At 45.0% G+C, this 18305-nt stretch overlaps 1 long non-coding RNA gene across 1 annotated transcript in view; it reads right to left on the bottom strand.

The window, feature by feature from the left end:
* The window catches only part of LOC133052266 (uncharacterized), a 462497-nt gene that overhangs the window by 23382 nt on the left and 420810 nt on the right, over positions 1–18305 (bottom strand). The gene's annotated exons all lie outside the window — the stretch shown is intronic.

The raw sequence follows: 18305 nt of genomic DNA on the forward strand, positions 1-18305 counted from the left end.
CATCAAATGACCTCCTTTATAATCTCTGTGCGTTCAACCGGCAGGAACGTCCTTAAGTTTCTGCCACTGCCTGGAGCTGTTTTATGGGCGGGATATTGACTATGATGGCAGGTCCCAGGTCTTCAAGGGCTGTTCCTTCTAGGAGAAGGTGACTAGCGATGAGGAAGAAAGAACTGAAGAGTGTGAGGAACCCGAGGAGGAAGAGAAAGCAGAGCGCTGGGTGAGTGAGAGGCCGTGGGGTCCTGACTTTCGTGTTCTTAAGCAGGATCAGTGTGGACTGAGACCCCCCCAAGGTAAAGAAACTGGCGGCTACCCAAGGGATGGATGTGGGGCACCCAAAGGGAGACACGGGACCTCTAAGCTGTGAGCCTGGGCTTCCTGAGTGACCTCCGGAACCACTTACCTTTCCTTCTGTTGTTTTCTAATCTCTCCTTGAAAAAAAATGATGGGATTTTCCTGACAAAAGTCAAACGTTTGTGTTGCGTTTCTTTATAATCAGAAGCGGCTGCATCTAGAGACACTGTGCTGGTCAGTGGCCCAGTAAATTCTCAAACAATGGTGATGGACTCTTTTTTTAAAAATTTGTATGAGCCACACCTAAAAATCTGAACACGCAAGGTCTGCTGTTGCCTGACTGCGCTTTTGGGAGCTTTCTAGAAAAGCAAAGTGCATGGAAGCAGAAAACACCTGGGTTAGGTGTCAGGGACTGGAGAGGGACCAGGTGGGAACTGCTTCATGGGGACAGCGTTCACGTCTGGAGGTGATGACAAGCTTTTGCAACTTTATAGAGGGGATGGTTGTGCGTTTTGAAGAGGAACTAAATGCCACTGAATTACACTCTTTAAAACGGTCCAGATTATGCAATGCAAGCCTAGAAAAAAAAAAAAAAGCAACACCACGTGGTTTCCAAATACAAACATAGGTTACATATCATAACCCGGTTTGAGTACAAATGCAATTTATTTGCAGAACGAATTATCTGAGTTTCAAAGGAAAAGCAAGCAGAAATGCCACGGAAGAAATAATGCCCCTGGCCATGATCTTAACCAGGAGGGCGTGCTGGGTCTCAGTCCCACTCCTGGCGCCCCGAATCCGGTCCCGGGAGGTGTCCCTCCTGACGGCGGCCCTGCCGCTGAGCCCCCAACACCAGCTGCCTGACTCACCCTCAACATTGAGGCTTCACCCCCGAGGAACCCCACTTCAACCCCATCGGGTCCTCGGGTCCATGACGCCACCATTCCCCGGACCCGTCGTCCACGCTGGGCCTGAGCTCCACCTGCTGGCAGCGGAAAGCCCACTGCCCCTCTGTCTGGCCTCCACCCTCCATTTTTCCAGCCACTCCCGCCAAGATCAGAGGGACTGTGCACTCAGCCCAGAGGTGACTGTGGGCTCAGAGCTCAGGCCCAAGACATTCAGCGGATGTCTCTCAGAAACTCCACAGGCCACAAGGTGGGCGTAGGGGTGGGCGGCAAGATCTATTCACAGTCCTGAGAAAGGGAAAACGTCTGCAGTCGCGGGTGCTTTACCCAGCAAGATTATCATTCAATGTAGGAGAAAGAGAAAAGAATTTCTCAGTGGAGCAAAAAAAAAAAAAAAAAAACACACAAACAAACCTCAAAGAAGACAGCAACACTCAACCTATCCTAAAATTAAAAAAAAAAAAATTGAAAGTTCTTCTCTACATAGAAAACGGAAGCAAGAATACATAGGAAAGAGAGCAATCAACAGTAGGGAAAGCAAACACACGAGAAAGGCCTTGGCGATCACCTAAATAAGCCTCTGCATAGGCTATATGATGGAGGAAAGACAGTCTCTTGAGCCAGTGGTGCTGGGAAAGCCAGACAGATGCATGTAAATCAAAGAAGTTAGAACACTCACTCACATCATGGGCTGTGTGCTAAGTCACTTCAGCCGCGTCCAACTCTTTGTGACTCCTTGGGCTGTAGCCCACCAGCTCCTCTGTCCATGGGATTTCTCCAGGCAAGAACACTGGAGTGGGTTGCCATTTCCTCCTCCGGGGGATCTTCCTGACTCAGGGATCAAACCTGAGGCTCCAGCATTGCAGGTGGATTCTTTACCACTAGCACACCTGGGAAGCCATCCTCACACCATACACAAAAATAAACTCAAAATGCTTTAAAGACCTAAATATGAGCCATGATACCCTTCAACTCCTAGAAAAGACCACAGGCAAAACATTCTCATACATAAGTCATAGCAATATTTTCTTAGGTCGGTCTTCCAAGGTAAAAGAAATAAAAGCAAAAGATACACAAATGGTAACCTAATCAAACCGAATTTTGCGCAGCTAAGGAAACCACAAACAAAATGAAAAGACAACCTACACAACGGAAGGAAATATTTGTAAACAATGAGGCTGACAAGGGATTAATCGCCAAAATACACAAACAGCTCAGACGATTCAACAAGAAAAAAAATACCCAATTAAAAAATGGGTAGAACACCTAAATAGACGTTTCTCCAAAATGTCTGTTGGCCATCCAGATGGCCATACCACAGGCACGTAAAAAGATGCTCAACATCACTATTTATTACAAAACTGCAAATAAAACCTACGATGAGGTGCCACCTCACACTGGTCAGAATGGCCATCATTAAAAAGTCTACACATAACAAATACCGGAGAGGGTGTGGACAAAAGGGAACCCTCCTACACTGCTGGTGGGAATGTAAGTTGGTCTAGCCATTATGGAGAACAGTTTGGAAAGTTCCTTAAAAAGCTAAAAATAGAGCTACCATAGGATCCAGCAATCACACTGCTGGGCATGTCTCTGGAAAGAAATGAAAAATCTTTTTCTAATTGAAAAAAGATACATGGACCTCAATGTTCACAGCAGTGCTGTTTATAACAGTCAAGACATGGAAACAAGCCAAGTGCCCGTTGGCAGACAACTGATGTAAGAAGATGTGTTACATATCAATATATATGTGTTCAGTTCAGTTCAGTCACTCAGTCGTGTCTAACTCTTGGCGACCCCATGGACTGCAGCACGCCAGGCTTCCCTGTCCATCACCAAGTCCCAGAGCTTACTCTAACTCATGTCCATCGAGTCGGTGATGCCATCCAACCATCTCATCCTCTATCGTCCCCTTCTCCTCCTGCCTTCAATCTTTCCCAGCATCAGAGTCTTTTCTAATGAGTCAGTTCTGCATATATGTGTGTACACACACAGATACTCTGGAATATTACTCAGCCATAAAAAAGAATCAGATATTGCCATCTACATCAGCGTGGATGATGCCAGAGATGATCATGGTAAGTGAAGTAAGTCAAAGACAAATGTTATACGGTATCATTTCTGTGTGAAATATAAACGGTGATACAGAGGAACCTATATACAACAGCCCAATAGACATAGAAAACAAACTCGTGATTCCCAAAGGGGAACGTGAACAGGACAGATTAGGAGTATGGGGTTAACAGATACCTTTTCCCTTTGGTGAGTACAGTATATAAAATAGATAAGCGGCAAGGAATTACTGTATAGCACACTTGGGTGAGCTCCGGGAGACAGTGAAGGACAGGGAGGCCTGACATGCTGCGGTCCGTGAGGTTGCAAAGAGTCGGACACGACTGACTGAACCGCAACAAGAGGGAATGATAGTTTCTTGGAATCACCTGTAATGCTAATTAATCAGAATATATGTATTACTTTGAAGTCCACCTGAAACTAACACAGTATTGCAAATCAACTCCAGTTCAGCAGTAAGAACAAAGAGTCAAGACAGGTCACTGCCCGAGCACCTCATCCGGGTTTTCCCCCAGCGGTAACGTCATTCAAACTTACAGGACAAACTTGCCATCGACACCACCCAGAGAACTTAGTCAGATGATTCAGGTGTCCCTGGATTCACATGCACATAACGTGTGACTGTATTTAGTTCTACGTGATTTTACTATATGTATATACATGCCATTGTTTTGTTTTGTTTTTTTGTTTTTGGCCTTTTCATACTGTGCATGGGGTTGCTCCTTGGAGGAAAAACTATGACCGACCTAGACAGCATCATTAAAAAGCAGAGATATCACTTTGCCGACAAAGGTCTGTATAGTTAAAACGATGGATTGTTTCCGGTAGCCGGGTACGGGTGTGAGAGTTGGACCATAGAGAAGGCTGAGTGCTGAAGAATTGATGCTTTTGAACTGTGGTGTTGGAGAAGACTCTTGAGAGTCCCTTGGACTGCAAGGAGATCCAACAAGTCCATCATAGAGGAAATCGACCCTGAATATTCACTGGAAGGACTGATGCTGAGGCTGAAGCTTTGATACTTTGGCCACTTGATGCGAAGGACTGAGTCACTGCAAAAGACCCTGATGCTGGGAAAGACTGAAGGCAGGAGGAGAAGGGGTCGACAGAGGATGAGATGGTTGGATGGTATCACTGACTCGATGGACATGGGTTTAAGCAAGCTCTGGGAGACGGTGATGGACAGGGAGGCCTGGCGTCCTGCACGTCATGGGGTCTTAAAAGAGTTGGACATGACTTAGCGACTGAACAGCCCTGTTTTCTAAGCAAAAGAACATCTAAACCACAATCAGTTAAACTCACTTTAAGGAAGTGTTGTGTGTTTTCGCAATTTCCCTCAAGCTGGATGCCATTTGTCTCAGGGTGATGTTAATTTCAACGCTATCGAAACGATCAGCCCATTATACATTTGACAGTGTCTTGAATTTCAGGCTATGACTTGTTTTCCTAAAGCTGCATACCCACCACCAGTTCTGCCTATAAAGCTCTGTCTTGTCCAATGAAACTAAACCTATGTGTCAATAAAATCCACAGATCTGAAAACTCATTTCATGGATTGAGAGGAATATAGGTGCATATTTATGGTCGAGATGTGGGTTTTAGGGAGGGTTTTTTAAAAAAAAAAAAAAAAAAGGAAAACAGTGAGATTCATTCCTGTTTAGAAAGTCAGACCTTGCCCAAAGTAGTAAACACACTGTTGTTTCAGGTTAACATAAAGCTGAGAGACGAGTTTTGAACAACTGCCTCCACTTGATATCAACCTCAGTTCAGCCCATATGCTTTCAAAACTCACTGTCGGTTAGATCCTGGGGGAGACCTCGCTAGAGTCCTATGACACCCTCAGGTCTAGAGTGAAGCGTGGACATCAGAGCCATGTTCAAGGGTCCCCGGGGGCCTTGCCTGGGGGTCCAGTGGTTAAGACTCCAGGCTTCCACTGCGGGGCACACGGGTTTGATCCCTGGTCAGGGAGTAAGATCCCCAAGTTCCACACAGCAAGGCCAAATGTAAATAAATGAATAAGTAAATTAAGGGTCCCCGGATAACTCTAAGATGAACCCACGGTGAGAACCAGTCCTGCAGACGCTGTTACCTGTTAACAAGCATCCTGCTCGTGGAGCTGAAGAAGTTAAAAGGCTCAGGAAAACAGAGTTGCTTTCTTGCCCCACTCTTATGCCAGAGTAAATTATGCACAAAGACAGAGGTGCCTACCTCTGGGTGGGCGCAGTGGTATAGCTGCGTAGATGGATGTGGGCATTGCTACATGTAGATGTCTCCTGTTCTGTGTTTGGGGCATCATTGCGAATTTACTGTGGGAAGCAGTGATAAAACACAGGGAAGTCAGATACAGTTTGGGATGTTCTAGGGGGTCCTGGGCTTCCCAAGTGGCTCAGTGGTAAAGAACCCACCTGCAATGAGACCTGGGTTCCATCCCTGGGTGGGGAAGATTCCCTGGAGGGAGGGCATGCCAACCCACTCCAGTATTCTGGCCTGGAGAATCCCCACGGACAGAGGAGCCTGGCGGGCTACATACAGCTCACGGCGTCGCAAGAGTCCGACACAGCTCAGCAAACTAAACGGCAGCAGGGTGTGAGTGAGTAGGAACTGCGTCTTTTCCCTAGCTGCTGGAAAAGAGCTTTCAGACGGGCAGCTTGGAGTGATTTAAACGCAATCTCAGGAGTCAGTTAGGATGGAACAGGGGGCCTGCCTACAGCATCAGCTCGTGTGCCACCCTGAGTCGACGCTGGCTGACCTTTTCAACCCCGGTATCGGCCTCCCCATCTCAAACAACATCCCATCACAGGCAATTAGGTTCATTACGAATGATGGAAACCATGCTTCATTCCTGTGTTGATTCGACCCGCCTGGAATTGCCCTGGTGTGATCCAACGATCCCCCCACCCCCCCAACTTTGTATTTTAGCTTGCGTGCTAAGTCACTTCAGTCGTGTCTGACTCTTTTGGGACCCCAGGGACTGCAGCCCGCCAGGCTCCTCTTGTCCATGGGGATTGTCCAGGTAAGAATACTGGAGTGGGTTACCACGCCCTCCTCCGGGAGATCGTCCGGACCCCAGGGATTGAACCCACGTCTCATTAAGTCTCCTGCATTGGCATATAGGTTCTTGACCACTAGCGCCACCTGGGAAGCCCTTGCATTTTAGAGACTCAACTCATGGAATCAGTCCGAGCTAAGACAGCACTAACGGTACTGTGTTTGGCTAAAGGTGCTGTTTGCATTAACTCATTCATTTCTTCCACCATCCCTGGGGCAGTGGGGGGTGGGGGGGCGGGGGGAGCAGGGAGTGTCTTATAGCTCAGAAGTACAAGTGAGAAAGCAAGTCAGTGGTTGAGATCAGGTAGCAGGGGAATGAGGGAGTCTGAAAATGAAGCCACGCCTCCAACATCAAGGCAGCCTCCTCCTCGCCGGGAGGCACAGATGCTCAGAGTTAGCTGCTGCTACATGCCCCAGGACCCGCCGACCAGTGACACGAACAATACCTGTGTCAGGAGGTGATCACACACGGTCCCCCCAAGCCCGCCACAGCCCCAGCTATCAGCCGGTACCTCAGCCTCTCCCAGGGATTCCCAGAACTGTTCCAGACCCAAGCCCTGGCCCGGTTCTGTTCCCACAGCAGGAAAGGCACAGGCTGGCCCCCCCGCAGACCACCAGGGACCTTCGTCCTTGTGCGTTCACGAGTGCTGGACTGTTCTCTGGAGCAAAACATGGGTGTTCACCCAGGTGCTGACAAGCCAGCACCTGTAAAAAGCAAAAGAAAACCCTATGGGCTGGGGGAGGGAGGGTGTAGGGTGGATGGGGGGTGGAGTGGGAGTCACACATGGGGCAGGATCTCCGTCCTGCCCACGGACTAGGCAGCGTGAGCTGGGCAGCTGCAGCCCCTCTGTGACATGAGGTCAGCTGAACTCTGCACAAGACTTCACAGCGGCTGGCACAGAGTCCCAACTAGCCCTCAGGACATCTTGCTTTCCTGGGACAGGACACATCCCGTCTCCCTGGCACTAAGTGAGGAATCCATATGAGGCTGACTGTTATGTATCTATGCACCTTTTATATGTGTGTGTGCATACCATACTGCGTTAGTCTCTGGTGTAGAGTTACGAAGTTGTCTTTATGTTCTTTTTCAGATACTTTTCCCTTACAGGTTATTAAAAACTACTGAGCATAGTTGCATGTGCTATGTGGTACGTCCTTGTTGTTTATTTTACATAAATGGCAACCCACTCCAGTATTCTTGCCTGGAGAATACCCATGGACAGAGGGAGCCTGGTGGGCTACAGACCGCTCAGTCGTGTCCGACTCTCTGCGACCCCACGGACTGTAGCCCACCAGGTTCCTCTGTACATGGAATTCTCCAGGTGAGAATATTAGAGTGGGTTGCCATGCCCTCCTCCAGGGGATCTTCCCAACCCAGGGATCAAGCCCAGGTCTCCCACAATTGCAGGCAGATTCTGTACTGTCTGAGCCACCAGGGAAATGTGTATATGTTAATCCCCACCTCCTATTTAATCCCTCTCCCCACCCCCAACCTTTTCCCTCTGGTGACTATAAGTTTGTTTTCTATGTCTATGTGAGCCTCACTCTATTTTGTTAATAAGCTCATTTGTATCTTGATTCTGCAGTCCCACTCCTGGGCGTGTGTCTGGTGAAAACCGTAACCTTAAAAGGTACATGCATCCCACAGGACACTGCAGCAGCATTTACAATAGTTAGAACATGGAAGAAACCTTTGTCCGTTGACAGATGAGTGGATAAACAAGATATCACACACACACACACACACACACACACACACACACACACACACACACAGAGCGGAATACTACTCAGCCCTCAAAAAGAATGACATAATGCCATTCACAGCAACGTGGATGGACTCAGAGACTACGATACTGAGTGAAGTACATCAAAGACAAATATCATACGATGGTGCTTACACGTGGAATCCAAAAAAGAAAAACAATCAGTACATCTTAGTCACCCTCCTAACTACTCAAGGAGAAAGAAATAAACTAATAAAAGGAAGTTCTAGTGCTTTCTACATCCAAGTTAATGATCTTATGAACTTCACCCTACGTCAGACAACACCACTGCAGTTCAGCCAGACTGGGACTGCTGGTGGAATTACCCCAGGGGGAGCTTTTCAAAAAGCTCTTTAGCATTTTTCCGTTTATTTCGTACATCAGTTCTGGCCTTACGGGGAGGAAGGGCACTTCTTGGAGTACAGAGAAAGGAAGTGCCCGAGGGTGGCATCACCCTTTCCACAGACTACACCAACTCTGGCCTGAGGACACGAACGCTGTCCAGGGCTGCCCACATTCTGCTGACCCAATCCTCTAGCCCTTCCTCCAAGGAAATTTAGCATTTTTAAGAAACATTTTTGGGTAATTCCCTGGTGGGTCCAGTGGTCAAGAATCTGCCTGCCAGTGCCGGGGACATGGATCTGACCCCTGGTCCAGGGAGACCCCACATGCTGCAGAGCAACTAAGCCATCATGTCACAACTACAGAGCTCACGAGCTCCAAGTACCGAACTGCGTGCATCTAGGGCCCGTGCTCTGCAACAAGAGAACCCACAGCAATGACAAGTCCATGCCCTGCAGCCCAGAGGAGAGTATCCCCCGCCCACTGCAACTGGAGAAAGCCCACACATAGCAACCAAGACGCAGCACGGCCCTTAATTAAAAAAGAAAGCTAGATACATCTGCGTGATGAATGACTGAATGAAATGAATGAATCATTGACTCCCAAACAGATAAAAAAGTGTCACCTGAATTCTTCCAGAATATGAACAGGGGCGTTCCAGCTTCCAAGATGGTGGCCACCCACATTTGCCCTTATCTGGTGCTAATGGGCAAATTTTTGTGTCTTCCTGGTCATCCTAAGGGAGATCAGTCCTGGGTGTTCATTGCAAGGACTGATGTTGAAGCTGAAACTCCAATACTTTGGCCACCTGATGTGAAGAGCTGACTCACTGGAAAAGACCCTGATGCTGGGGAAGATTGATGGCAGGAGGAGGAGTGGCATTGGAGGAGACTCTTGAGAGTTACTGGGACTGCAAGGAAATCAAATCAATCAATACTGTAGAAAATCAGCCCGAATATTCACTGGAAGGACTGATGCTGAAGCCAAAGCTCCAATACTTTGGCCACCTGATGCAAAGAGCCAACTCATTGGAAAAGACTCTGCTGTGGGGAAACATTAAAGGCAGGAGGAGAAGGGGACGACAGAGGGTGAGATGGTTGGATGGCATCACCGACTCGATGGACGTGAGTTTGAGCAAGCTCCAGGAGTTAGTGATGGACAGGGAGGCCTGGCGTGCTGCAGTCCCTTGGGTTGCAAACAGACAGGATTGAGTGATTGAAGAACAAGAAATAGAGAATGAAGAATTAGAGGGGGAGTTCCCTGGCAGTCCAGTGGTTGAGACTTGGCCTTCCAATGCAGGGGGCATGGCTTTGATCCCTGGTTGGGGGACTACGATCCCATATACCCTGGAGTGCAGCCAAAATGTAAGAAATACACTAAAAAAAAAAAGAAAAAGAAAAGAAAAGAATCAAGGATGGGAACCAACACTGACCTGGCCAGTGTGGAACTGGTACCAAGTGTACTAAGCAACAGCTGAAGGACTCCAGTTCTCACCGGAACTCCGGAACACCGCAGGAAGCCCTGAACAAAAGTCACGCCACCTTGGAGGGGCGTGAAATGTGCTTGTGAGGTCCAGCCAAAGATCAAGAGAGACATACCCCAGGGAAACCTGAAGGGACCCGACTCTGAACCACAGAGGCTGACTTCCTTCTCCCCGTTGTTCATAAAGAAGCAGAGAAAGACTGCATATTTTTTTTTTTAAAAAAAAAACACAATTAAATTTGGCAGAGGAAGGTTTTGACCAATGCCAGATAAAAACAGAGGGAGGGAAAATGTTGGTTCTTGGGGAAAATGTGCCCTTCTCCATCAGGGGCATGTTTATTCAAGTGTTATCTGTTTATCCCAGTAAGTTTTTGCACCCACTGTTGAGCAAAAAAAAAAAAAAAATGTCGATACCTGTTTTGAATGAAAGGACTCCATGTTTTCCATTTAGCACTGGAAACCCAAGGACAGTTTGGAAATGTCTTCAGACATGGTTGTCATTTGTCATAAGTGGGAATAAATTCTAGCTACTTTTCCCCTGAAAGTGCCTTACGGCCTAACTACAGATATTTTTGAAGCAACGACAGAGATGGTTGTGAACCATCCCACAAAAGGCAAAGCTTGGAATGATGTGCCAAGTCAACTTATAGCCAAAAATAAATCTCCCAAACAACAACGCTCTTCCTCCAGCTCTTTCTCCAGAAAGGAGAACGCTGACGACTGACTCTAGGCTCCTGCAAAGTTCAGCTGAATTTCTCACAGCAGCATCCCTGCCAATGCAAGCTGACACAACCCACATCCATCTCACTTCTCAGCTCCTAACTTCTGCACGGGGACAACATCTACAGCGCTTTGCAGGGAGTTGGCGGCGTCAGACGAGACAGTGGCTGCCGGGGCATGGAAACATCCCAGCCTGCTGGGAGATGAACCCACTGACGGAGGCTGCCGTCCGAGGGGCACTGGAAGCCCTTGCCTTGGAAAGAAGTCTGCTGTCGCAGCGGTTCTTCCGTTTTAAGCAATGCTCCTCGATTCAACCATAACTAGAAGTCCTTCTAGCAGTAGCTAGAAGTCCTGAGGGCCACCCCAGGGCTTTGTGGATACATCATCCTCCGGTGATGAGGATGTTAGCTTTCATCTTGCTGCAAAATCTTCGGGGGACCGGTAATTCACAACCATCAGGTCAATGCAATGGGAACAATCAAAGGGATGTCCCTGGTGGTCCGGCAATTCTTGCCTTGCGACGCAGGGGACATGGGTTCGATTCCAATGTGCCTTGGAGCAACTTAAGCCTGCCTGCCACAACTAGAGAAGTCGTGATCTGGAGCTCCGGAGGCGCAACTTCTGAGCCTGAGTACCCAAACAACTGAAACCCACACGCCCTTAGGGTGAAAAGCCCACATCACCCCAGCGAAGAGTAGCCCCCCATCTTGGCGACTAGAGAAATCCCACCGGCAGCAACAAAGACCCAGTGCAGCTGTTAAAAAAAAATTGATTAATTAATGGTCAAAGGAAAACTCTGGCCACACGTGGCAGAGTGAGATGTCTTCCCTGGGGGGGTCTTTCACATCCTAATTTTGGCAGGCGTTTTAAGTATCCCCTCTGCCAGGTCGTAAACACATTTCTTTTTCCTACTTAGAACATAAGACTAGTCAGTCCTCATGAGCTCTGAGGCAACACAGCCTCCTAGAGTATCCTGATGCTGTTTAGACAGTTGACGTGGACCCATGCTAGATGTCAGCGAAGATGGTCCGCTATGCCCCCAGCATTCTTAAGACCCTAAGAACATGTCTGTTACACAGATTGTGTGGTTTGGATCCCAGAGAGCAACATGGAACCGTCATCTAGCAAATGAAGACTTGTTACATGTCTGTGTTGAGTTTAACTGTATATTGCAGTGGTGGTCATTTGTAGCTTTTTTTTTTTTTTTTTTAAGAGACGGAATTATAAATGTCATTCTATGTGGGAAAAATACAGATAGCAGAAATCATTTCCACATCTTGGTTTTCATACAGAACAAAGCCACTTTTAACACTGTACATTACCGAGGAGTCAGAATTTACATTGGTATTCCATTTCTTTTGAAGCTATACTGATTATGTACTTCTTTAAAGCATAATGATGAAAACCACAACATGCCTATGGAATCTTTGAGGTAAGTTTCAGAGGAAACAAATATACCGAGTTACCAAATAAAATTCCTACCAGATTTCAGTGAGCTGTTTGAGAAACAGTGATGGGGAGGCTGAAGATAGCATCGGTCAGCTCTCTCACTCGGCAACAATCTCTGTTACTAAGACAGCTGAACGTCCACGGAGCTTTGATTCATATTTCAGTAGGTGTCACTTGAAATCTGTCAGAGACCTGGTATTCTCTCTCAAGTCTTTCTGTCGTATCTGCAGTCTTTAGGGCTTCATCGACGCACCTTTAAAACACTGCATTAAAGAATCAATTTTCAGCAAGTGCTGCGTATAGCAGTTAAGTATCTGCCATAGAACTATGACAGTTTTCATCACTACCAATCTAGTCTTCTTCACGCAAATCCATCAAGTACTGGGACGTTCTCTGATGCCACAGAAATGACAGTGGACCCAACTGGACTTTTCAGAGTGACATCACGTCCAAGGGATACCTCTGGCAGAAGGAAGGACTGCAAGTCCTTCCCTGTCGCCCCCTTCTCCTCCCACCTTCCATCTTTCACATCATCGGGGGCTTTTCCAAGGAGTCAGTTCTTCACATCAGGTGGCCGAAGGATTGGAGTCTCAGCTTCAGCATCAGTCCTTCCAATGAATATTCAGGACTGATTTCCTTTAATCACATATCCCTGGATGGCACATATCCCTGTTTTTGTTTTCCTATTTTTAATAGAACTAGTTTATTCCTTCTTTCTTATGATAAGTGGTGGTAAGTAGTCTTCTTTGTGATTAGGCTGTTTTCCTCTGGCCCTATCTCAGACTTTACTTAGGATCAGCTACTGAATATATCAAAACACCTCGGGTCATGAGCTACCACGGATATGAACGCATGGTTTCTCTTTTAGTTTGTTAGAAAGGAAGGTCCTCAATCATCGTTGTGTCCTGGACTAGAAATATCAGGCATCTTCTTAAATATCTTAGGCTCTATTGACCAGTAATCCATAAGTTTAGCATCAAATCATACACAATAATCATATATATTCTAGAATTTGTCCAATGATTTTGTACTTTAGCAAGTTTCAGCATTAAAATTACACCCATACCATGAAACTGGACTGCTTCACAGTTTTTTTCTACAGCCTAGAAAAGTTTTCATTACATAGAAATGATTTGTACCCTAAGGCTCAAATAGACTCCGGCTGTAATACCATCTGGGTCTGATGAATATTATTTTTTTAAACCTGCGTCTCTTTTAAGTTGCTATTTCAACACCTCCCTTGATTACCTATGGATTCAGTTTTCTGCCTCTTTGGGATATTTTTTCAAGAAATGAATCATTCTCTTCAGAATTCTCAAGTGGATTGCAATAGCAGTGTACAAAATATGTTCCTATAATTCTTTCCATCTCTTTAATGTGAGATTACATTACTATTTTTATTTATAATCTCATTCATTTTTGCTTCATCTAATTTTCCAGTCTAACTTTCTGGAAAAAAAAAAAAAAGTTTAATCTCAAAGGAATAGCAACTGGATACATTTATGACATTTATTATTGCTATTATTTACGCTATTTTAGCAATTTTCAGTCTTTTCTTTAATCATTTATTTTGCTTTATTATGAATATTTTTTATCAAGTTGAGGAAGTTCCTCTCTACCGCTAGTTTACTGAGAGCTTTTATCAAGAATATGTGTTGGATTTTGTTAAATGTTTTCTGTGCATCCACCGATAAAACCATGCGTTTTGGGTTTTTTTTTTTTTTTCCCAGACTGTTGATGTCATAGACTACATTAATTTTTGAATACTGAACCAGCATTGGAATCACTGCAGGGAAATTCCCACTTGGTCATGGAGTATAATTCTTCTTATACTTTTTTATATTTGGCTTGCTCACATTGTCTTAACGATTTTGCATCTATGTTTACGGGAGAGAGATTTATCTCTGGTTTTGTTCTGATGTCTGTGGTCCTCACAGAATGAGTCAGGAAGCATTCCTTCTGCTTCTATCCTCTGTCAGAACCGGTGAAATTCCTTCCTTACATGTTTGGTAAAGTTCACCAGTGAACGCACTTGGACCTGGTGTCTTCTGCTCTGGAAGGTTATTGTTATAAATTATTGATTCTGTTTAGGAGAGCTAGGCCTATTCCCGCCATCTCTTTCTTCTTATGTGAATTTTAGAAGACTGTATCTTTCAAGGAATTGGTTCATTTCATCTAGGTCATCACACATGTGGACGTAGAATCGTTCACAGAATTCCCTTATCATCCTTTTAATTTTAACAATTGCTTTCTTATTTTTGGTTTCATTGATTTCTGCTGATTCTTACTATTTCTTTTCTTCAGCTAAAACATCGCATTACTGAGTTTAGATCTTTCCTCCTTCCTGATGTATACATTCAGTGCTCTAATTTCTCCTTTAAGCACTGCCTACATTGCATCTGACAAATTTTAATGAGGAGTGTTTTCACTTTCAGCCAGTTCAAAATACTTTAAACTTTCTCTTGAGATTTCTTTCACCTCTATGTGATTTAGCGGTGTGGACTTTTCCATGCATTTGGGGTTTTCCAGCTATGTTTCTGTTCCCGATGTCTAGTTTAATTCTGCTGTGTCCTGAGAGCAGATATTGTACGATTTCCAACCCTGTAAGTTTGTACTTATGGCTCAGAATAGGGTCTGTCCTGGGGAGTGATTGCATGTGAACCTGAGAAGCACGTGTCCTCTGCTGCTGGACGAAGCAGCCAACAGATGTGACCTACTCACTACTGATTCCTGCTATCTGCATTCCCCTTCCTCCTGCTGGAATTGTGAGGGCCTCCTTCTCCAGTATTTACCGTAAAAACCTAATTGAGTACCTTGCAGTAAGTGCAAAGAAAATTGCTGCCCCCCCCACCCCCCACACCCCTGGAATTTTCAACTCTCAGACTTGTCCACGTGAGCCTCCGGCAATTCATCAATGCTGGGGACAGTGGTGTCTTCCTCTCTGTCATGGATTTGAGAAGAGCTGTTGATTTTTCTCCTTGCTGGGGAACCAGAAACCAGATGTCTTCCTAGGCTTTTCCAATTATGTCTTCTAGTTTCGTATACTCAAGATGTAGTTCATTTACATTCTGTCTTTTCCATGGTAATAAGGAAAGTTTAGGTGGCTATAAATAGGTCTGTCACAGGTTTGCCATATGGAATTCACCTTTTCATCACGTGGTAGACAAGTGACAGTTAGTTCTGTGACAATTTTCCCTTTGATCTGGGTCTCACTGTACACAATCCTCTTTTTTTCGTCAATGGACACATGAGTCAACTTATAAATGATTGGGGGGATCAATCTGTACTGCTGAAATGCAGTTTGTGTATGAAAGTGTTTTGTAAAACATGAACATTTAGGATTGTTTTTTAAACCAAGTCATAATCGGTATGTGGATTCATATATGCAGACATATCTGTGTTTAAATATATAAATGTACAGATATACTTACAGATATAGATATAGGTACAGTTATAGATATATATAGTCATAGACTTCGATATAGAGACAGTGACAGATTCTGATATAGATGCAATTACACAAAAAAATAGACATAGGCACAGTTACAGACATAGATAGTTATATACTTAGATGTAGATATAATTACAGACGCAGATATAGATACATTACAAATATAGATATAGTTACTGATATAGTTATAGACTTAGATATAGATACAATTACAGACAAAGATGTAAATATGATTACAGATGTAGGTACAGTTGCAGAGATCAACTTGCCAACATCCACTGGATCATCGAAAAAGCAAGAGAATTCCAGAAAAACATCTATTTCTGCTTTATTGACTATGCCAAAGCCTTTCACTGTGTGGATCGCAATAAACTGTGGAAAATTCTGAAAGAGATGGGAATACCAGACCATCTGACCTGCCTCTTGAGAAAGCTGTATGCAGGTCAGGAAGCAACAGTTAGAACTGGACATGGACTGCAGACTGGTTCCAAATAGGAAAAGGAGTACGTCAAGGCTGCATATTATCACCCTGCTTATTTAACTTATATGCAGAGTACATCATGAGAAACGCTGGGCTGGAGGAAGCACAAGCTGGAATCAAGATTGCCAGGAGAAATATCAATAACCTCAGATATGCAGATGACACCACCCTTATGGCAGAAAGTGAAGAAGAACTAAAGAGCTTCTTGATGAAAGTGAAAGAGGAGAGTGAAAAAGTTGGCTTAAAGATCAACATTCAGAAAACTGAGATCATGGCATCTGGTCCCATCACTTTATGGCAAATAGATGGGGAAACATTGGAAACAGTGGCTGAATTTACTTTTCTGGGCTTCAACATCACTGCAGATCATGACTGCAGCCATGAAATTAAAAGACGCTTACTCCTTGGAAGGAAAGTTATTACCAACCTAGATAGCATATTAAAAAGCAGAGACATTACTTTGCTGACAAAGGTCTGTCTAGTCAAAGCTACGGTTTTTCCAGCCAGTCATGTATAGATGTGAGAGTTGGATCAAAAAGCAGGTTGAACGACAAAGAATTGCTGTTTTTGAACTGTGGTGTTGGGTGTTGGAGAAGACTCTTGAGAGTCCCTTGGACTGCAAGGAGATCCAACCAGTCCATCCTAAAGGAGAATATTCATTGGAAGGAATTACGCTGATGCTTCAATCCTTTGGCCACCCAATGAAAAGACCCTGATGTTGGGAAAGACTGAAGGCAGGAGGAGAAGGGGGGTGACAGAGGATGAGATGGTTGGATGGCATCATCGACTCGATGGACATGAGTTTGAACAAATTCCAGGAGATGGTGAAGGACAGGGAACCCCGGCATGCTGCAGTCCATGGGGTTGCAAAGAGTTGGACACGACTGAGCGACTGAACATTACTAATAAGGACATGTCTTTCCAGACTTAATTTGACCAGAATAGAAAGACATGGAATATCTGGTAACAGTTTTTGGTGAGTGATACGTATACTACAGAAGCTAAAAATCTCCATTCTCATTCAGATCACAACGTGTTATCTTGAATGAAGTCACATGACATCACAGTGGGCATGCTATGAGCAGAAAGACTTTCCCCAGAATGTTAGGTCAGTATCTGAATAGGGGGCCGCTCTCCCTCTGATAAGGCTTCTCAAAGCAACAGATGACAGGGTCAGTTAACCCCAGCTTCCAGTGTGGGGGTTATTTCAACCACTGAGCCAGCCAATGGCTCCTTCACCATCCCCAGGAGTTTGTTCAAACTCGTGTCCATTGAGTCGGTGATGCCATCCAACCATCTCATCCTCTGTCGCCCCCTTCTCCTCCTGCCTTCAGTCTTTCCCAGCATCAGGGTCTTTTCATCGGGTGGCCAAAGGATTGAAGCATCAGTATCATTCCTTCCAATGAGCCACCCAATGGCTCAATGGTAAAGAATTTGCCTGCAATGCAAAAATGTAGTACACACAGGTTCGATCCCTGGGTCTTGAAGATGCCCTGGAGGAGGAAATGGCAAGAGACTCCAGTATTCTTGCCTGGGGAATACCATGGATAGAGGAGCCTGGCGGGCTACAGTCAATGGGGTCACAAAGAGTCGGACACAACAGAGCAACTGAACATGCAAACACTGGTATTAACTCATTTCAGTACCTTCTTCTTGAACAACAGTAACAGACTTGCAAGCTGGGACAATCTGATACTTGAGACTTTGAGAAAAAGAAACAAACCAGCATTAACATTTTGGCATACTCCATGATATGTGGTACCATAGCCTACATCTACGCATACTGGCCTGATTAAGAAAAAACCCAACTAATAAACCAAAAAAAAAAAAAAAAAAACCAAGTCAATAAAATACATGTTGCTGAATTACATTTCAGCAATCATGTCAAACTAGATACAGCTGAAGTCAGAAAACGTCCATCAGCGTTTCCTATCTCTATGGCACCCAAACTGGTATAAATTGGATGAGTCCTGGCATGTAACCCTTGTCAAGCTCTTAATTAATGGTTTGGGGCTCACGCGGCAATATCCCAGAGGCAGTTTAACAGAGGACAGATAAATTTCCCCGACATCCTCTGCATGATATCTTCACACAGATCATACGTCCTGTAATTTCACGAAATGCTACCAGAGATTAAATGCTTAGAGAGGACGTGGATACAAATTGAGATGAAACCTGCCCTCTGCTATCTGGCCTTTCTCAAGGGGTATTTAAAAGAGTAACAAGAGCCTTTCTATTGTAAATCATCAAAGACTCTTTCAGGCTTCTCCAGCTTTCCGATGTACATAAGGCTTTTC

Source organism: Dama dama, chromosome X, assembly GCF_033118175.1.
Source record: "Dama dama isolate Ldn47 chromosome X, ASM3311817v1, whole genome shotgun sequence".
Taxonomy (NCBI): domain Eukaryota; kingdom Metazoa; phylum Chordata; class Mammalia; order Artiodactyla; family Cervidae; genus Dama; species Dama dama.